Raw genomic sequence first — 19,971 nt, forward strand, 5'->3', positions numbered from 1 at the left:
TATCTTTACCTAAAACTTCTAATTTAAATTGTACATAACGGCTCAATTCTGTATTATATGTGATACCTTAAATCGGTGATAAAATTGACTACAATGTAATCAAGATGTTTCATATAACTGCAATTTCAAGTAATTGTTTAAAAGTTAGAAATTAAATTGAACTAACTATGCCCTTAATTTGTACGTGCAGGTGAAAATATGTGCTTATTAGTCTTTTAATTATGTCCGGTTAAGTTCTGTGTAAAATAAGGGCATGTGGTCCAGTTAAGTAATAATAGGGGCAATTTTTAGCCAAACTGTTAACTGCAAGGGCATTTTTGGATCAGATTATTAACGGAAGATAACTTTGGTGAATTTCATATACTTTAAGGGCATATTTTACCCTTTTCCGTTTTATAAATAAACAACTATATATTTGAATAGAAGTGAAGTGATGAAGTTGATAATAATCAATTAGTATGTTCCTGAAAAATGTGATGATAAATACTTTTTCTGTTAAAATAACTTAAATGCCCTCAAATCTATTTGAAAATAATATAAATTTAGAATTATTTTACATGACGAATGACAGAAATAAAATAGAGAGATATTTATTCAGTAAGAATATTTTGGAGATTACAAAAGATACAGCGCTAAAATTGTAAAGGACGAAAAGTGTTTTTAAGCTGTAAAACCATAAGTTAAGTGAACAAAGTATGAATTTTGACTAATTTTTGTTGATAAGCACTTTTGATATTTACCAAATATATAAATAAATCAAAAAATACTTATAGATTAATTTAACCAGCATATAACTTTAATGAGCACCATCTAAGCAAAACACATGAAAACACCAAGTCAAACAAATTAGAGCCTGTTTGGATGGGCTTAAAATAAGCCAGCTTATAAGTCAAAAAAAAAAAAAGTTGGAGTAGGCTAATTTTTTTTTTTTGGCTTATAAGCTGCTTTAGATAAGCTAAGTCAAACGAGTCCAATTATTTTTTTGGGCTTATTTTATGCACAAAATGACTTTAAGCTGACCAGTCAATCACTCAAAAAAAGCTGAAAACAACTTATAAGCAACTTATAAGCCAATCCAAACGGGCTCTAAGCAATCAGAAGAGTGATTGGTTCGCATCGGGTCCTATTCTTATGGACTCCTAAGGAGTAAGGTCTAAAAAGACTAAAATCATGGACTGATGGAAGTAATTAAAAGTATTGGCGGCTGGCGTGAACTTGTGAGCTCAGGAGAAATTAATTATTCTACTCTTAAAATGTGTTTGGTGTGAAGGAAAATGTTATTCACAAAAAATATCTTTGGAAAATAAATGGCTCTTTTACTTATTTTTTAATGCTTGGTGAGTAAATAAAGTATATTATCACAAAAGTATTCATATAAAATCAAGCCAAATACTATGAAATTGGGGGTAGGAAGTAGGAGTATGGGGCTGGTGGAAGTGGGATTGGGTACGCTGGAATATGGGAGGAATGAAATGTCACTTATAGAACTTGTTTATCATACTTTCACCCGAAAAATAATTTTTCTTACTTTGAACGAATTTGTTTTCCTTGAAAACGTATTTTCCAATAATGTTGACAACCAAACATTAAAAAAATTGAAAAATATACGCCAAACACAACCTTAGATCTAGCATAATATGTATTAGATCAAGCAATATATAGGCGTAACAAAAACGAAGGGGGAGAAAGAAAAGGAAAAAGAAATTAAGCAAGACAACAATAGATTACTGGTACTACACGCGAGCTTTTAAATCAAATGCTTTAATTTTTAAGGTAACTCTATAGTTGTCCTTGCTATATTATCTTGAGCGACTATAATATTTTAAATTTGTAAAAGTTGAGTAATTTTGTCCAATTAACGATACTTTTAATGAGTCGCTTAATACCAACAAAAATGTCATGTACTTTTCAAGCTCCCAAACTAAATAATGATCTCGATCGAGGTGTTTATGGCCAAAATTCATTTCCCTGCAATTACAATTTATTTTTGAACTGACACTCTCTTTTAAAATAAAATTGCGGTGATTCTATTGTCAGATGATTTGTGTTTTATTTTTGTCTGACAAGAGGAAAAAGTGAAATTGGGGAAAAAGATCTGTATTGGGATCATTTTTTATATTAGTCACGTAACAATTTCACTAGGTGTAATGAACGGTTTGACTGTTCCGTCAATAACATGAAAAGTACTTAATTTTTGCACGTTACTTTTTCACTAGCTTTTATTGGCCCGTATGGATGTGCGTCAGTTGGACGAGAAGTGCTTAATTCTTAAAACTTAAAGGTTACATGTGCTCAAAGTAACACAATAGGGACGAAAACAAAACTACATTCAACCTAAAGGGACCATATGAGTTAAAAAATCCAACCTTTTCTCCATATATATACCCCATGAAAACACCCACTTTAATAATAATCTGCATATAAGTACAAAATCGCAAAACCTTCTTTAAATAAACAAAATAAACATGATAAGTTGGGAAGATATATACAAGGTGGTGGTGGCCATGGTGCCACTCTATGTAGCACTTGGTTTAGGCTATGGTTCAGTGAGATGGTGGCACATGTTCAAGCCGGAACAATGTAATACCATTAATAGATTCAATTGCTTTTCATTGTCCCTTTTTTCAATTTCCAATTCATAGCTAACATCAACCCTTACAACCTCAACTACCGCTTTTTTAACCGGAGACATAATTTCCAAAGCCTTAGTGGTCCTGATCCTCGCCTTATGGGCTAACTTTTATAGAAAAGGGAGCTTTTCCTGGTCCATAACAACTTTTTCTTTGTCCACCTTGAATAACACGCTTGTTGTTGGTGTCCCATTGATGAAGGCCATGTATGGGGATATAGGGGTTGATCTTGTAGTTCAAGCAGCTGTGATTCAAGCTTTGTTATGGCTTACTTCTTTGTTGTTTGCACTTGAGTTTTGGAAAACAAAGATGAATAATAGGGATGATGATGTGATTATTGCTGATTCCAACAATAATAATTCTGTTGAATTGGGGAGTATTGGTGACTTGGAAGGAAATGCTGCTACTCAAATAAGGAATAATAATAATAATGCTGCGCTGGCGTTTTGCCCGCTGATGAAGGCTGTTTCTATTAAACTTTCTAAGAATCCCAATTCTTATGCTTGTTTTCTTGGTCTCTTTTGGGCACTTTTAGCTAGCAGGTATATACGCGTATATTTTTATTTAATTAATTATATTTTTTTTTCATGTGTGAGCTTGATTATTTGTTTTTAGGAGCCTAAAATGTGATTTTTTGTTATAACTGGGTGACTGTGAAATTCTAACCTAAAATCAATTGTGGAGCTATATGCAATTAAGGAGATTCAACCCCTTAGCCGGATATGCATATTAAATAGGGAAAAATAAATATATTTTTACATAAATAAGTTTTTGAATAACCTTCACATTAAGTAAAATGTCCAAATCTTAGGTGTGATATTAATTTGTTTTCTTGAATCCCCTTGTCAAGACTTTCTGTAACTAACTAGTTGATTTTAGTGAATTTCATTTACAGAGTACTTTTCTCAAAAAGATATATCTTACACGTTTTCGTGTTTGGTTGTATTAAAATGTTTCCCCCCTCAGAACCAGTAAAATATACTCCCACCGTTCACTTTTACTTGTCCAGTATTTCAAAAATAAATTTTCACTTTTACTTGTCACTTTTAGCATATTAAGAGAAGACAATTATATTTTTCCTATTTTACCCATAATATTAATTACTCGCTTCAAATCATTTTTCAAATTCAATAACTATATACACCAATTAATGTGAGTACATTAATAAAATATGCACTTCATTTATTATTTCTTAAACAGCGTGAAAAGTTTAAAGTGAACAAATAAAAGTGAACGGAGGAGTACTCAATTATTTGGTCAAGCAGTTACTTTTTGTTTCCTTTTTTGTTTCAGGTGGAAATTTGAAATGCCATTATAGAGGGATCCATCTTGATAATGTCAAAGGCTGGTAGTGGTGTTGCAATGTTTAGTATGGGTAAGTGTTTTCAAACAGTTGGAACAGCAATACAGGTTCTTCCGTATCATGTAAAATAAATACTCCCTCCGGATAAAAAAAAGAGTTCACTTAACTATTTGTACATCTTTTAAGAAAATATTAACTCTTAGACAAAAATAGGTAATTTGACTAAGCTACCCCTAATTAAATAGGCATTAGAATTTGATCATATAACACTTAATAGGGGCAAATCTGGAAAAACAAGATTAATTCTTTCTTGATTTAATAAGACTTTTTTTTATCAAAGAAAAAAAGGGTAGGTGGACATTTTTTTTAATCCGGAGGGAGTACCATTTAATAAATTTTGATCCTTTATTTAATGAAAAACACAGTCTAGCATTAAATCCCTTCTGATGTTTTTGCTTAACTACGAACCACTTTCGTTGTTTTCTGAATTGTTGTTGATCAAAGAAGACTTTTCATTAAAAAAATTGTTTACCCCGAAATTAGATAATCAATTGAATTTGTAAGTGAGATATAGAATATGTGGATAAACTTTAATCTATTTTGATTTTTGAGGGAATATATATATATATATATATACATATGGATTCGTGTACAATGATTTGTACATATGAATATATACGTTAATAACTTGGATAAATACGTTGCATATGTTGCTATGGATGATTAAGTAAAATGATATTAGAAGAGTGAAGCTAAACAATAATACTCCACAGATTCGGACTAAAGAGAAATAATATTTTGACTTGCTATTACAATGCTCTATATTCCAGCAAGCTAACCCTTAAAAGTAGGGAAATATCCCCTATTTATAGTTTTTGCCTTATGGCCTTGCTTACAACATAAAGCCCTTTTAGAATAAAGAAAAACCCTAAAAAGATAAGGTTGGGCCGTACGGTCTGACACCCGTACGATTGACAGTACAATGTGGCAGAGCGGTCTTGAAGCATGACAATTTTGTAACTGATAAACCGGACTAACGGCCACGATCAACTCGATCATGGAGAAACCAGACTAACAGCCACGATCAACTCGGTCATGGAGAAACCGGACTAACGGCCACGATCAACTTGGTCATGGAGAAACCGGACTGGCTATGATGCCGAGTTTGGTCCGAAGATGTCGGACCAAATAGGTTTGCTTCACTTTTCCCAGGTCAGCCGCAGCCGGTGCAATTCCATCAGTTCTAAGGGCAGACTCGGTGACCATGCCTGTCTTTTTTTATCACCGGCCCCCGGTCTCATCGGTCTTACATATATCCGGTTTTTACCGAATACAGATAGTCCCCACACTTTCCGGACCGTAGTTTACCGGAGTAACGGGAAGTGGAGGAGTCACGAAACGGTGGTTCCATAAGCCTGTTCTTATCTTTTCATTTTGGCGGGAACAGTTATGTCATGTCCCTCTGCCATCAGCCACGTGTCTCACCCCGAATGGCCAACTTTGGTAGCTGCCGTAACGCACGTCGTTTCAAATCACGTCTCATTAATTGTGGGACACGTGGCATCCCCCGGTTGGCTGGGATCTGTAACCGTCTCGGTTCCCATGCCTATATAAGGCCTTTAACCCCCTCTTTTCACCATTTTCACTTCCTCTTCTTCACTTCTTTCACTCACTGATCTTCCTTCTCTCCAATTTTCTTCTTTGATCGCCATTATCCCCATTCCTATTTGTTTCGATCATAAAAAGGCCAACTTTGTCAACTTCTCTACTGTCGTTCTTCTGACTGAAAGTGCTACTTTGCTTCTTCTCTCATTTTGCCATTTTGAAATTTTCTCTCAACAGCTTCTTCACTTTTTATTTTTTGTAACTTGTTCCTTCTCCCTCATCGAGTTCACCGAACCTCCTTTTTCATTATCTAATTCAAATGTCTGCCAACACCAAAACCACCTCCCAGGATGTTCCCTCGGTTTCTTCTCAGGGAACCGAGCCAACTTCACAACCCAAGGGAAAAACTGTCGTTAAGCCCACTGCTTTGGACATTGTACCGTCCAAACCTAACTATAACAAGGAGTTTGAAGCTGAGAAGCCCTCTCCGGTTGCTGATAGAGCGTTTGATGTAAGGCGGTATCCATCGTCTATTACTGAGGACAAACTTGATCAAGTCCGGGTTGATTGCGGATGGGATAACCGTCCGGTGCAAGTGTTTTCCCTCGGACCCGACGAATCGATCACCGATCATTGGGAGGGCTTCCTGTACGTTTACACCTATCCTTTTACACTTAAGCTCGACCCCCCAATCGACCCGGTTATTTTGGATATGTGCCAGACATATAATGTAACCTTGGCCCAGATTGGTTCGATAGTCTGGAGGATCGTGGCCTGCTTCCGGCTGTTGGCCAACAACGTGAAGAAGGAGTTTACGATGGCTCACTTCATCCGATTATATTCCCTGAGGATGTTCCGAGGGGGTGTGATAAAGCTCGCCAAGAGTAGCCGGAACCCGATCTTTTCGAAGATGGATGAAGACAGAGACCGAGGTTGGCTAGAGCACTACGTCCGGGTGAGGACCGCGGACATTATTCCAGCCAACTATATGCCCTTTCCGGAGAGGTGGAATGATAATCGTAAGTTTCTCAGTTCTTTTAATAGTTACCTTTGAATGCTTTGTCAAACGCTTGTCCATTTATATTAACACGATTTGTCCCTTTCTTTATACCAGTCGTGGCATGGATACCTCCGGCTGTCCGGAACATGAATGAATGGGTTGGTGCTCTCCTTAGCCAACACACTCATGAAGCACGGACATGGGGACTCCTATCGCGTGGCCGATGGGTCGCTCACAACCACGGTAATACTATGCTTGGGTTGGAATTTATCGCATTTTTTACCTTTTTATTTTCCCTTTTTCGTAACCTCTTCGGTATCCAGGTTTACCCAAGGATTCGGTGGAACCCAGACCGGAGCCAGTAGCCGAGCCAGCTGTTCCGGCTCCTGAATTTGATTCAGCGGGCACATCCCGTATCATTGTTGCTGCTAACAAAAGGCGAAGAAAGTCCTCGGATAAAGGGCAGAAACCGAAGAAGAGGGCCAGAAGCGTCGTTCGGACTCTAAGAGATGAAACAGAGCCCGATTTTCTCGTTCGGAGGGTCGGTGTGGCCTCTTCCGTTGCTTCTATTCCGGAGGAGGACACCACCATTCCACCACTTCCTTCAGCCGGGGAAGGACCGTCAGCACCGGGATTGAACACAGGTGGGGAAGAAGTTCTTTACCCGACTCCTATAAGGTCGATTGAATATGTTGACATTTCAGGTGATGCTTCATCTGAGGAGACCCCTCTGCAAAGGACCAGAAGGTCCGGGCATGCAACAGCTGCCGAAGCCGATCAGAGGGCTGAGCCGGTCCCCGAGACCGAGGCTCCAATGGATGCTGGTCCACTACCCGGTGACGAAACTGCTGCAACCTTCGAAGTCCCTGCCTCTACCGAGACTGCTGAGGCTTCTCCAACTCCATCTTCTCCGACTCCAGCTCCGAGGTCGGATAACTTTGATGATATGTTCTCGGATACTCCTCCTGCTACCGGGGAAACTGCCGGTTTGGATATCTCCCTATCCCTTGAGTCACGAGGGTAGCTAGCCGGTCCATCGAGACTGGTGCAAGAGATAGCCTGGTGCGCATCTTCCCGGCCCCAAGTGTGGAACCTAGAAGGACAAGATCGGCCGTGATTACCGTCCCCGAGGACTGCAGCTTTTTATCGCGTCCTATGGGGGTTGCAAGCTACCTAAGGCCCCTCGTCTCGGATTCGGATAAGCGAAAGATGACTGGGGTCCCCTAGCAGAGTCTTATTAACGAGGGCATGCACGCGGGTAACCAGGTAAGCTTACCAGCCTATCCTTCCATAATTCGATGTGAACTTTTCTTTCTCGTTTTATCCAAGTTTAAATGTCTCGTTTCTTTCACAGAGCGTGGTGCTCGTCAATGAAGCCTTCATCCGTGCTTAGCAAGAGGTTGACGACCTTAGGGGCCAACTGGACGCCCAGGGTCGGGAAACGGAGAAGTTCCAGCACCTTTTGCAAGTGAAGGAGGATCAATTGAACCGAGCTGCTGCTCTTTCCAACCTTCAACCCGAGCTCAAAACAACGAAGGCCGAAAACCTTCGGTTAAAGGATGAGTTGGCCGGGATGGTCGAGAATAATCGGCTTCTGGAAGCGGACAAGGTCAGCCTTAGCCAAGATAACGCTCGTTTTTCTTCGAGGCTTGGTGAACTCGAAGCCACTATCTCTCAACTCCGGGGGGAGCTTGATTCGGTCAAGACTGATGCCGTGAACATAGCCAAGAGGCATAGGCTGCTTGGATCCGAGAGTGCTAAGTATAAGGAGAGGATGAGGGTATTCGAGCAAAAAGTCGAGGACAGGGCCCAGATATGCGACGAGCTGAAAATCGAACTCGAGGAGACAACTGAGGCTAATGACCTTCTCAAAGCCGAGCTTGAGTCGGCCACTCAAATCCAAAGAATCCTCGATGAAGAGAGAGATGAATTAGTGGCCAAGCTGGCCCAGGCTGAGGTCGATTTGGCAGAAGCCCTTAGGAGTGTGGAGGCTGCCGAGGCTCATACCACGATTGTGGTGGAGTATGAACAGTGGAAGTCCCGGAGGGCCGCCCTTGAGCAAGCCGAGCATGGTTTTGCGGATCTCCCGACCCTGATACTCGAAGATAAAAGGACCGAGGAAGAAGCTAAGAGAGCCCTCAATACTGACTCCGAAGATTCCGAGCGGACAGTATCCGAGCATTCTGGATCCAGCTGCACCGGATAGATCAGGGCCTGCACTTAGCCTTTATTTTGTCTTTGCCTTTTTGGCTTGATTTTTGTTTTTCAACTTCGTAGGAATTTCAGGTGTAAAAAACCTTACATATATGGAATGTACATTTTTCTTGTTGACTTTCTTTTATTCTTTGATCTGTGTTTATTATGACTTTTGCTTGGAGATATTTTTTCGGGTTATGCCCCGTTATCGGCTTTTCACTTTGTCCGGTATAATTTTTCTGGGGATCTGATCAAGTTGTTTGCCCATGGGACTTAATTATGCTCTGTGAATTCAGACGTCTCCGAATCACATTAGGCATTTTAGGGCCGATATTTTTTCGCCAGTTCATTTATCATGGATTAGGTTCGGACACTTGAATCCCAGCCTTAGCAAATTCTGATATAGCAGTCCCCATTTGAGGGTGTTAAAGATTTTGGCTCGGTTCAATGTGACCTTATTGCCTTTGTCGAATTTAGACTGTAGTGCCCGGAGTAGGGTATATGAATAAAGCGATGCCAAAATTTGGCGGTAATCACCGGGGTAGGGTGCTTTAACAAGAAGACATATCCGAAATGCAATAATCCGAATTCTCAACAATCTTTGTATTGCAAGTATTTGTACGTACATGATATGAGAATTTTTTCTGTTTCCTTCTGTTTTTGCCGTAGCAAATACTAAGTTGACACGATTCATTCTGATCGTTTGGTCCTTACATCGAAACCTAATACAGAAGGTCCGATTTTGGACGGAGGTGAGAAACAAAATTTCGAGGAACCAATGGCATTCTGCTTTGTTGAGCTGCTTCGTTTTCTGTTTACCGGGGTAGGACTCGATGTGGGTATAGTAATCCCCTAGTATTTATCCGAGCTGCATGATCGGGTAAGCACTATCCAGTCCCACTCGTAGGGTATACCCCCGGGTTTCTGGATATTTAACTTTGTTTTTATCAAGTAACATGTTGTACTTGTTGCCTCATTAAAAACCTTGTCGGAAAACCCATTTTGGAACAAAACCGTACTCAGGAAAAGAGTGCAACACATGTTTTCAGACCTAACACCTATGTTCATCCGGTACTTGAATTCCTGCGAGGAAGAAAGATGAGAAAAATATAACACAAGGACAAGTGTTCATACCTTAGCAGTAGTATCTCTTCAAATGCGCCACGTTCCAGTTATTGCGCAACCGCTATCTGTCCATGGATTCCAGCTGATACGACCCTTTATCCGTTATTCTGGTTATCTTGTATGGCCCTTCCCAGTTCGGACCCAACTTACCATCGTTGGGATTCTTGGTGTTCAAAGTAAATTTTCGAAGCACCAAGTCCCCAACTTGGAAATGTCGAAAATTGGCCATCCGGTTGTAGTACCTTTCCATTCTCTGTTTCTGGGCTGCAATTCGGACCAACGCATTTTTGCAAAGTTCATCCATGAGGTCGAGTTTTACGGCCATGGCCTCCTCGTTTGATTCACCGGTGGCGTATCTGAACCAGAGACTCGGTTCGCTGACCTCTACGGGGATGAGGGCTTCAGCCCCGTAGACCAACGAGAAAGGTATTTCTCCCGTGCTTGATTTTGCTGTGGTTTTGTAAGCCCATAATACCTCCGGGAGCACCTCCCTCCAGTGATGCTTCGATGTTTCAAGTCTTTTCCTTAGATTTTGACTTATTGTTTTGTTTGTGGATTCTGCCTGTCCGGTAGCACTTGGGTGATACGGGGTTGATATAATTTTCTTGATTTTCAACCTTTCGAGGAAATCATTGGCTTTGCTGCCAACGAACTGAGGACCATTATCACAAGTTATCTCGGCCGGGATGTCAAAACGACAGATAATATGGTCCCATATGAAGTCAATAACCTCTTTTTTTCTAATCTTTTCGAAGGCCCGTGCTTCAACCCATTTAGAGAAATAGTCAGTCATAAACAAAATAAAACGAGCCTTACCTGGTGCCCATGGCAGTAGACCAACAATGTCCATTCCCATTTCATGAAGGGCCAAGGTGACATCACCGAGTGTAGCAACTCCCCCGGTTGGTGAATCATCGGGGCATGTCTTTGACACCCATCACATTTACGGACAAAATTCTTCGAATCTTCCTCCATCCGGTTCCAATAATAACCGACTCTGATAATTTTTCGGACTAATGCTTCTGCACCGGAGTGGTTTCCACAAGTCCCCTCGTGGACTTCTCTCATGACATAATCGGTTTCTCCGGGACCCAAACATTTGGCCAAGGGCCCGAAGAAAGACCTTCGATACAATTAGCCGTCCACTAAGCAGAATCGTGCTGCTTCTGTCCTTAATGACCGTGATTATTTTGGGTCACTTGGGAGCTTTCCATCCTGCAAGTAGTCGACGTACTTGTTGCATCAATCCCATGTTAGACCCATCGTGTTTATTTCAGCATGCCCGGATTCTATCGCCGAATTCATTAATTGTACCATGGTGCCGAGGTTAATCTCTTCCCCTTCGACTGAAGAGCCTAAATTGGCCAACGCATCGGCTTCGCTGTTCTGCTCCCTGAGTATATGCTGCATGGTTCATTCTTTAAACCGGTGCAGTATCACTTGGATTTCTTTCAGATACCTTTGCATCCGTTCGTCCTTAACCTCGAAGACGCCATTCACCTGGTTAACGACCAAGAGAGAGTCGCATTTTGCTTTGATTATTTCATCCCCCATACTCCGAGGTAATTCCAAACCTGCAATCATATCCTCATACTCGTCTTCGTTGTTAGTCAACTTAATAGTTCTAATATTGTCGAACGACATCCCCGACGGGAGTTCTAAGGACGATTCCTAGACAGGAACCTTTGAGGTTCGAAGCCCCGTCCGTGTGTAACGACCAAATACTCGAAGCGTTTCCTGAGGTTAGCAGAAGTTCTTTCTCAACCTTGGGGACCATACCCGGGGTGAAGTCTGCCATGAAATCGGCTAAGATTTGGGACTTGATGGTCGTCTGAGGCTTATATTCGATATCATACCCGCTAATCTCTACGACCCATTTAGTTAATCTACCTGACAATTCTGGTTTATGCATGATGTTCTTTAGAGGATAACTAGTCACTACACATATCGGATGGCATTGAAAGTAAGGTTTAATCTTTCGAGAAGCACTTACCAATGCCAATGCCAATTTTTCAAGATGGGGATAACGGGTCTCCGCATCCCCCAAAGTTCTACTCACATAATATATGGGGAATTGCGTACCTGATTCTTCCCGGACCAAAACACCACTTACCGCTACTTCAGATACCGTAAGGTAGAGGAAAAGTTGCTCGTCCGCCTTCGGTGTGTGCAACAGAGGCGGGCTGGACAAGTATCTTTTCAATTCCTGTAAGGCCTTTTGGCATTCCGGTGTCCAGGTGAAGTCATTCTTCTTCCTTAATAAGGAGAAGAAACGGTGACTCTTGTCCGAGGATCTCGATATGAACCGACGCAGTGCTGCTATCCTTCCGGTGAGCCTTTGCACTCCTTTGACATTATTTACCACCTCAATGTCATCGATGGCTTTGATCTTTTCCGGGTTGATTTTAATTTCCCGATTAGACACCATGAAACCCAAGAACTTGCCCGACCGGACACCGAAGGCACATTTCTTCGGGTTGAGCTTCATATTGTATTTGCGGAGTACATCGAAAGTTTCCTGCAAATGTTTTAAATGGTCCTCTGCTTGACAACCATGTCATCAATATAAACTTCCATTGTTTTCCCTATCTGTTCTTCAAACATCCCATTAACTAGGCGTTGGTAAGTTGCACTGGCATTTTTTAATTCGAAGGGCAAGACATTGTAACAGTAAGTCCCGTACCGGGTAATAAAGGATGTTTTCTCTTGATCCTCCGGGTGCATCCGGATTTGGTTATACCCGGAGTAAGCGTCGAAAAAACTCAACATCTCATGCCCGGTTGTCGCATCGATCATTCTATCGATGTGAGGCATCGAAAATGAATCCTTCGGGCATGCTTTGTTTAAATCCCTATAATCAACGCACATTCTAAATTTATTACTTTTTTTCGGCACCACCACTACATTATCCAGCCATTCCGGGTATTTTACCTCCCGAATAGAGCCTATTTTCAAAAGCTTTATTACCTCATCCTTTACGAAGGCGTGCTTCGGTTCTTCCATAAGCCTCTGCTTCTGCTTCACCGGGGGAAATCTCCCGTCGAGGCTGAGCTTGTGAGTTGTTACTTCTGGTGGCACACCTGTCATATCTATATGGGACCATGCGAAGCAATCGGCATTAGCTTGAAGAAACTTAATTAACTTGTTCCTGAGCTCCAAGGTTAACCCCGTGCCCAGGTATACCTTTCTATCTGGTAGATATTCGAACAAGACGACTTGCTCCAGCTCCTCCACTGTAGACTTGGTTGCATCCGAGTCATTCGGTAAGACGAAAGATCTAGGTACGCTGAAATCATCCTCGTCATACCCCGGGTCCGACCCCGGCTGCTCCGCTGTCGAACCCATACACTTTAGTTACTATTTAGAGTCCTTTCCACCGATTGACTCGTCCTCTGTCGGGTTTGGGTTTTTGGGAATGAGCGCCACTTCCTCGACCGCGAATATCTCCCTTGCAGTGGGTTGTTCTCCTCGGATGGTTTTTACCCCTTTCGGTGTTGGGAATTTTAGTAGCTGATGTAATGTTGACGGAACAGCCCTCATGCTATGTATCCACGGCCTACCGAGCAAAGCATTATACTTTATGTCTCCTTCGATTACATAGAACACCGTCTGCTGAATGGTGCCGTCAATGTTGACCGGCAAAGAGATCTCCCCTTTCGTGGTTTCACTCGCCATATTAAACCCACTGAGCACTCGAGTAACAGGTACAATTTGATCGAGTAGTCTTACTTGTTCGACCACTCTCCACCGGATGATATTGGCTTACCTACCTGGGTCAATCAAAATACGCTTGACTTGTGATTTAAAAATAAGAATAGAAATTACCAAAACATCATTGTGCGGTTGAATGATGCCTTCTGCATCCTCGTTGCTGAAGGAGATGGAACTTTCGGGCATATAATCCCGGTTGCGCTTCTCACGGACAATGGAAACCTTTGTCCGTTTCATCACCGGGCCCCGAGGCGCATCCATACCCCCGATTATCATGTTGATTATATGCTGAGGTTCCACCGGTTCAGCCCGTTTGTTTGAATCCCTTTATTCGTAATGACCTTTAGCTCACTCACTCAGGAATTCACGAAGGTGACTATTTTTCAGTAATCGGGCCACCTCTTTTCTCAATTGATGACAGTCTTCAATTCTGTGCCCATGGGTTTCGTGGTACTCACATATCACGTTCGGGTCCCGTTGACCGGGATCTGATCTCAATGATCTCGGCCATCTTGCTTCTGCGATACAACCTATGGCTGAGATGAGATCCGAGGTATTGATGCTGAAGTTGTACTCCGATATCCTTGGCAGGTCTCTGTTGGTAGTTGAGCTCCCGACATCACTTCTAAATGACAGACCTCGGCTGTTCGATGGTCGCTCGGTCCGTTTATCGCCCCGACTAGAGAATTGGCTGGGACCAACCCTTGATTTTTCTAACCCGAAGCTTGGCTTTTCTGAATAAGAGTACGGCCTGTACCTTTCCCTCGATGGTCTTGACTCTGGCTTGTAATTTTTCTTCGATTTCTCAGAACCTTTGCTCATATTTACAGGTCCCGGAATAGCTCAAGTTGGTCATCCTCTACCCGGATCTTTGATTCATACCTGTTATGAACATCAGCCCAGGTCACAGCCTCGTATTCCAGCAAGTTTTCTTTTAGTTTGAACGAGGCCGTCGAACTTCGAGGATTAAGCCCTTTGGTAAAAGCTTGCGCGGCCCATTCCTCTGGAACCGGAGGGAGCTCCATCCGTTCCCTTTGGAACCGGTTGACAAACTCACGTAATAACTCATCATCCCTTTGGGCTATACGAAAAATATCCGTTTTACGGGCCTGCACCTTTTTGGCACCGGCATGAGCTTTTATGAACGCATCCGCAAGCATTTCGAAAGAAGTGATTGAATGCTCGGGCAAATGGTCGTACCAAGTCAGTGCTCCCTTTGACAGAGTTTCCCCAAACTTTTTCAACAATACGGATTCAATTTCATCCTCTTCGTCGTCATTGCCTTTTATGACACAGGTGCATGAAATCACGTGTTCCTGCGGGTCCGTTGTGTCATCATATTTCTGGATATCCGGCATTTTGAACCTCTTCAGGATTAATTTTGGAGCCGCACTCAGAGGAAAAGACCTTTGAATGTACCTCTTCGAATCTGGTTCTTTCAGAATAGGCGGAGCCCCCGGTATTTGGTCCACTCGAGAGTTATATGTTTCCACTCTCTTCTCAGTTGAGTCTACCCGCTTCGCCAATATTTCGAGCATTCTCAGAACTTCGGTGGATGAACCAGCTCCGGACCCATTACTCTCAATCATCCGTGTTTCGTCCCTTTTGGGCTCGACAACACCTTTCGTCCTCTCCGAGGTCATTTCATCATTTTTACTTTGCAACTGGGCTATTACGACCCCTTGCTCGGCAATAGCTGCTCTCTATTCCTGCAGCATTTCAAAAATTAAACGTAAGTTAATATCATCCGGGGTATCCAACACTTTCCGGTCTTGTGTTCGGGACAAAGTAATTGAATTGTGAGTATTTAAGGGATCAGTGGACGGCTGGGCGGCCTGGTTCACGATGTTTTGTCGGTTGAGGCCCTCCCTCGAATCAACGGAGTTTGGGTCAATGGGATCTGCTGGTAATCCCCGTAACCTACTGTTCTCATTTTCGGCCACAATCTCATTGTTGTTGACGTGACCAGATTGTCCACTGCTTGCCATTCAGTCCGTTTTCACAGAGATGAACAAAAGATTTTTTAGACTTAACGGTTAAAAGAGAAGCCGTGAATATATACGTTAATAACTTGGATAAATACGTTGCATATGTTGCTATGGATGATTAAGTAAAATGATATTAGAAGAGTGAAGCTAAATAATAATGCTCCATAGATTCGGACTAAAGAGAGAAATAATATTTTGACTTGCTATTACAATGCTCTAGATTCCAACAAGCTAACCCTTAAAAGTAGGGAAATGCCCCCTATTTATAGTTTTGCCTTATGGGCCTTGCATATAACATAAAACACTTTTAGAATAAAGAAAAACCCAAAAACGATAAGGTGGGGCGGTACGGTCTGACACCCGTACGATTGGCAGTACAATGTGGTAGAGCGATCTTGACGTGTGACAATTTTGTAACTGATCAACTGGACTAACGGCCACGATCAACTCGGTCATGGAGAAACCGGACTAACGACCACGATCAGCTCGGTCATGGACAAACCAGACTAACGGCCACGATCAACTTGCTCATGGAGAAACCGGACTGGCTATGATGCCGAGTTTGGTCCGGAGATGTCGGACCAAACAGGTTTGCTTCACTTTTCCCAGGTCAGCCTCAGCCGGTGCAATTCCATCAGTTCTAGGGCAGACTCGGTGACCATGCCTGTCTCTTTTTACCTCCGGCCCCCGGTCTCATCGGTCTTGCATATATCCGGTTTTTACCGTATACAAATATCGAAATTTATAATTAGGTTGACCAAGTTTCAAAAGTCTTCTTATTCTAAAAAAGTTTATTACGAGATGCGCTTTTCAGAAAATTGCTTTTAAAGAGTAACAATTTGCGTTTGACTAATCAATCTGATAAACACTATTGTCAGTAGTACATAAGCAATTTGTATTTGCCAAGCCTTCAAAAAGTGCTTATGCGAAGAAGTTTCTTTTTTCGGCCTAAAAAAAATAGCTTCAACTACTACTCAAAAACTCTTATACTTTTTGCCTAGAAACTTAGTACAACACCTCAACTCCTTAAAATAAATACTTATTAAAAAAAAAAAAATTGGCTTCTAGAAGCTTGGCCAATCGGGCTATTAACGCCATTCTTTTTCACTAAACAGGAGTGCTTCTTTTTAAATTTTATTTTAGGGCTATTCATGGCTTTGCAAGGGAAGATTATTGCATGCGGAGCTGCATTGACAATTTATGCTATGATTTTGAGGTTTGTTGTTGGACCAGCAACAATGGCACTCGGTTGTGTAGTGTTGGGCTTGCATGGAAATGTTTTACGCATTGCTATTATCCAGGTAATTAACCACAAACCTAATGTCTATAATTTGGGAGTTTTAAGTATTTATTATCTGTAATTATAGCGACATAATAGTATAAATATTTTGTTATCCAGTCAGTGCGTAGAACGATGAAAAAACCAAATAAAAAAAAAAGTCAGTGCGTAGAACAAAAGGCTGGGGATTTCGTCCTCATATCGTCTACCTCTATAGTTGTATAATACTCCATGCATCTGTTACCTTTTACCTGCAGTACTAGAAAATCGTCAATCTCCAACAGGCATTTCCAACGGATTTTATCATTATATCTTGTTTTACAGACTATCTTTCCCACTACTGTTCTCGGAGATTTAACTAAAAAATGTTTTTTTCTATTTTTCATGGGACGTCCGCGGAATACTGCGTAAAAATCTATGAATTCAATTTTTCGACAGCTAATATTTAACATGTCACTAGAGAAAGTCAAATATTTTTTGATCAATAATGTACGTACCAACTGTTTCAGTCAGAAATATTTAAAAAAACGTTATATAAGTATATATATAATTTCGACGGTACCATCGGAAAGTTAGCGAAGTTCAAGACACAAATCTATAAGTGTTTTCTGATGGCGGCCATCGGAATGATACGTACAGACCTCATTTTCTTGATCTCTCCCTTTCTTCCAACTCTTAATTTCTTTCCTATTTTATTTTGTACTTTAAGAAAATATTACATAAATAATTTTTTTACTAAGTTAACTTGATTAATAATATTTGAAAATCTAAATTTGATTATTACTATTTCAATAAATTTGAAAATAATTACTTAATAATAATAATATAAAAAAGTTTTTTTTTTGGTTAAATAAATATAAAAAAGTTAATGCTATCTTGATTTGTTAACATGAACTAGTAAAGGGAAAAAAGCTATTATTTCTAATACATTTTGGACAAATAAAAGGGAATGGAAAGAAGATTTCTTAGTTTCGAGATGATAAATTTGTTATTTGCTCTAGAAATCGTGTTTTTGTTTGCACCAATAGATCAATAGGTTATAGTGCTTTCATCAGTAGAGTCAAACTCAAGTTCTTAATTATTCACCTAGCCGCTTACAAACATGTTGCAATCTTTGGCAAGAGCTCTTCAGACGGCTATATATATATATAGCAATTAAGTTGAGAAGGACTAAAGTTACTTTTTTCCCCTAGACCAAACTAAAATGGTTGTTTTGAAATATAACCACATTAATATAAAGATTTGAAACAAAGTCAAAAAGGATCTAATATGTGAAAATTCACGAAAGGATTAAACATGATAATTTGATCGTCAAGTTTTGTCGATACGATTATCAAGATAACAAATGAATTTTTAGTTATAAGTTTTACAGTATGCGCGGAGAAACATTTGTTGTCATATATATTTATTTAGACTTTTATATACGTTAAGAAAATTAGATAACAGGATTAAACATTATATTTAAAAGAGTAAAATTAGATTTTTAAAATTGTTATGGTTCTTAAAATTAACATAATCAAGTTATTTCTTAAAATTACTAACTTTCCTATTTTATCTTCTTGCAGTCAGCATTGCCCCAAGCGGTGACTTCTTTTGTTTATGCCCAAGAATATGGACTACATGCTGACGTACTCAGCACTGCGTAAGTTCTACAAATTTAAAAGTTTTGATAGCTAAAAGCTAACTCAAACAATCTTTGATAATATGAAATTTAATTTATAAATACATTAAATTGTTATATCATAAAAATATGAATGTCGTTAAACAGAAAAAACTATCCTTTTTGGAAAGGAATAATTATTTGTGATTGGATCGAATTTGAAATAGTGCTATTAATATTACTATATTTTATGGTTGATCTTTTGGAAAAAATAAATCAAAAGCACTAGATAGTCTCTCTCTTGAATTTGTATGAGTTATTTAGAGCAATATTATTGGTGACATGATACATTAAAACATAGGTTCCCTAAAAGATATTATGACGTTCCAATATAGATTAATCTTTCTAACGAATCTTTTTTCTACTTTTGTTTTCATTTTCTTAATTTCAGGGTCATTGTTGGCACCATTATTTCCTTACCGCTATTGATAGCATATTATGCAATTTTGGATATTATGCATTATGATCGATCTCCGCCAGCAGGCTAATTTCATTAATTAATTAGTAGCTAGGAATGCTATTAAGTAGTGCGTAGAACTTTGTTTGTAATAGTAAATCTACAACAAGTTTTCTTATCCTGTTATCCATTAAGGGAATCAAATTCTCACCAATAAGGTGAAAGTTTAGGTAGTCAATCAACTGAGCTATTAAAATTCTATATCCATTTATGATTTCACTCCTCCATTCACAATTGATACCAAAACAGTGGTATCACTACAACCAACTGACAGGAAGAAGAAATAAGAAGAAGATAAGAAGAACTGAAGAGAGGAATTGAGAGAAATTGGGGAAATGAAATCTTATATCATATTAAACGTGTGTAGAAATGAGTACAATGCCTTACTTAAACTAACTCAAGAAAATTACAGAATTAACCAAATGAAAATGATTGAAAATGCTGAAATTCAAATAGTAACCGGACTAACTACTTTTCCCGCCAAAACTGGAAATTGGCAAAACTTGTGTGATCCTGTCCACATCAGCAGTGAGGTGGCATTTCTAACCAATAATCACCTTTAGCCACTAATATTTGTATCAATGCCCCCTCCTGAGCAACACCCTTGTCCTCAAGGGTGAAAGAAGGAAATCGAGGTCTCAGATGAGAAGCAAATTCCTCAGTAGCATAAGAATGATCCAAACCAGTCCATTTGATCAAGCATTGAGCAACAACCTTGTTGCCTTTCTTGATCGGCCTTCTGTCTAAAATCAGCTCAGGACTAAGACAATGAGAACTGGAAAGGTCTAAAACATGAGGATGAATGATATTAGTGGGCACCTCATGGCAAAATTTGTGTTGAGAAATATGAAAAGTGGGATGGATGAGAACTTCTGGAGGAAGGAGAAGTTTATAAGCAACAACACCCACCCTTTCAACTATAGGATAAGGGCCAAAATATCTAGAAGTCAATTTGTGGTAAGGAAATGTAACACCTCGTCACTTTGTCTGTTCATGCACAGTGAATTGACTGACGAA

At 40.1% G+C, this 19,971-nt stretch overlaps 1 pseudogene; it reads left to right on the plus strand.

Annotated features, from left to right (window-relative positions):
- The first annotated feature begins 2,297 nt into the window (after positions 1 to 2,297).
- LOC132599814 (auxin efflux carrier component 5-like) lies at positions 2,298 to 19,136 on the plus strand (annotated as a pseudogene).
- Positions 19,137 to 19,971: the final 835 nt, after the last annotated feature.

The sequence above is a fragment of the Lycium barbarum genome, chromosome 6 (genome assembly GCF_019175385.1).
Source record: "Lycium barbarum isolate Lr01 chromosome 6, ASM1917538v2, whole genome shotgun sequence".
NCBI classification, from domain to species: domain Eukaryota; kingdom Viridiplantae; phylum Streptophyta; class Magnoliopsida; order Solanales; family Solanaceae; genus Lycium; species Lycium barbarum.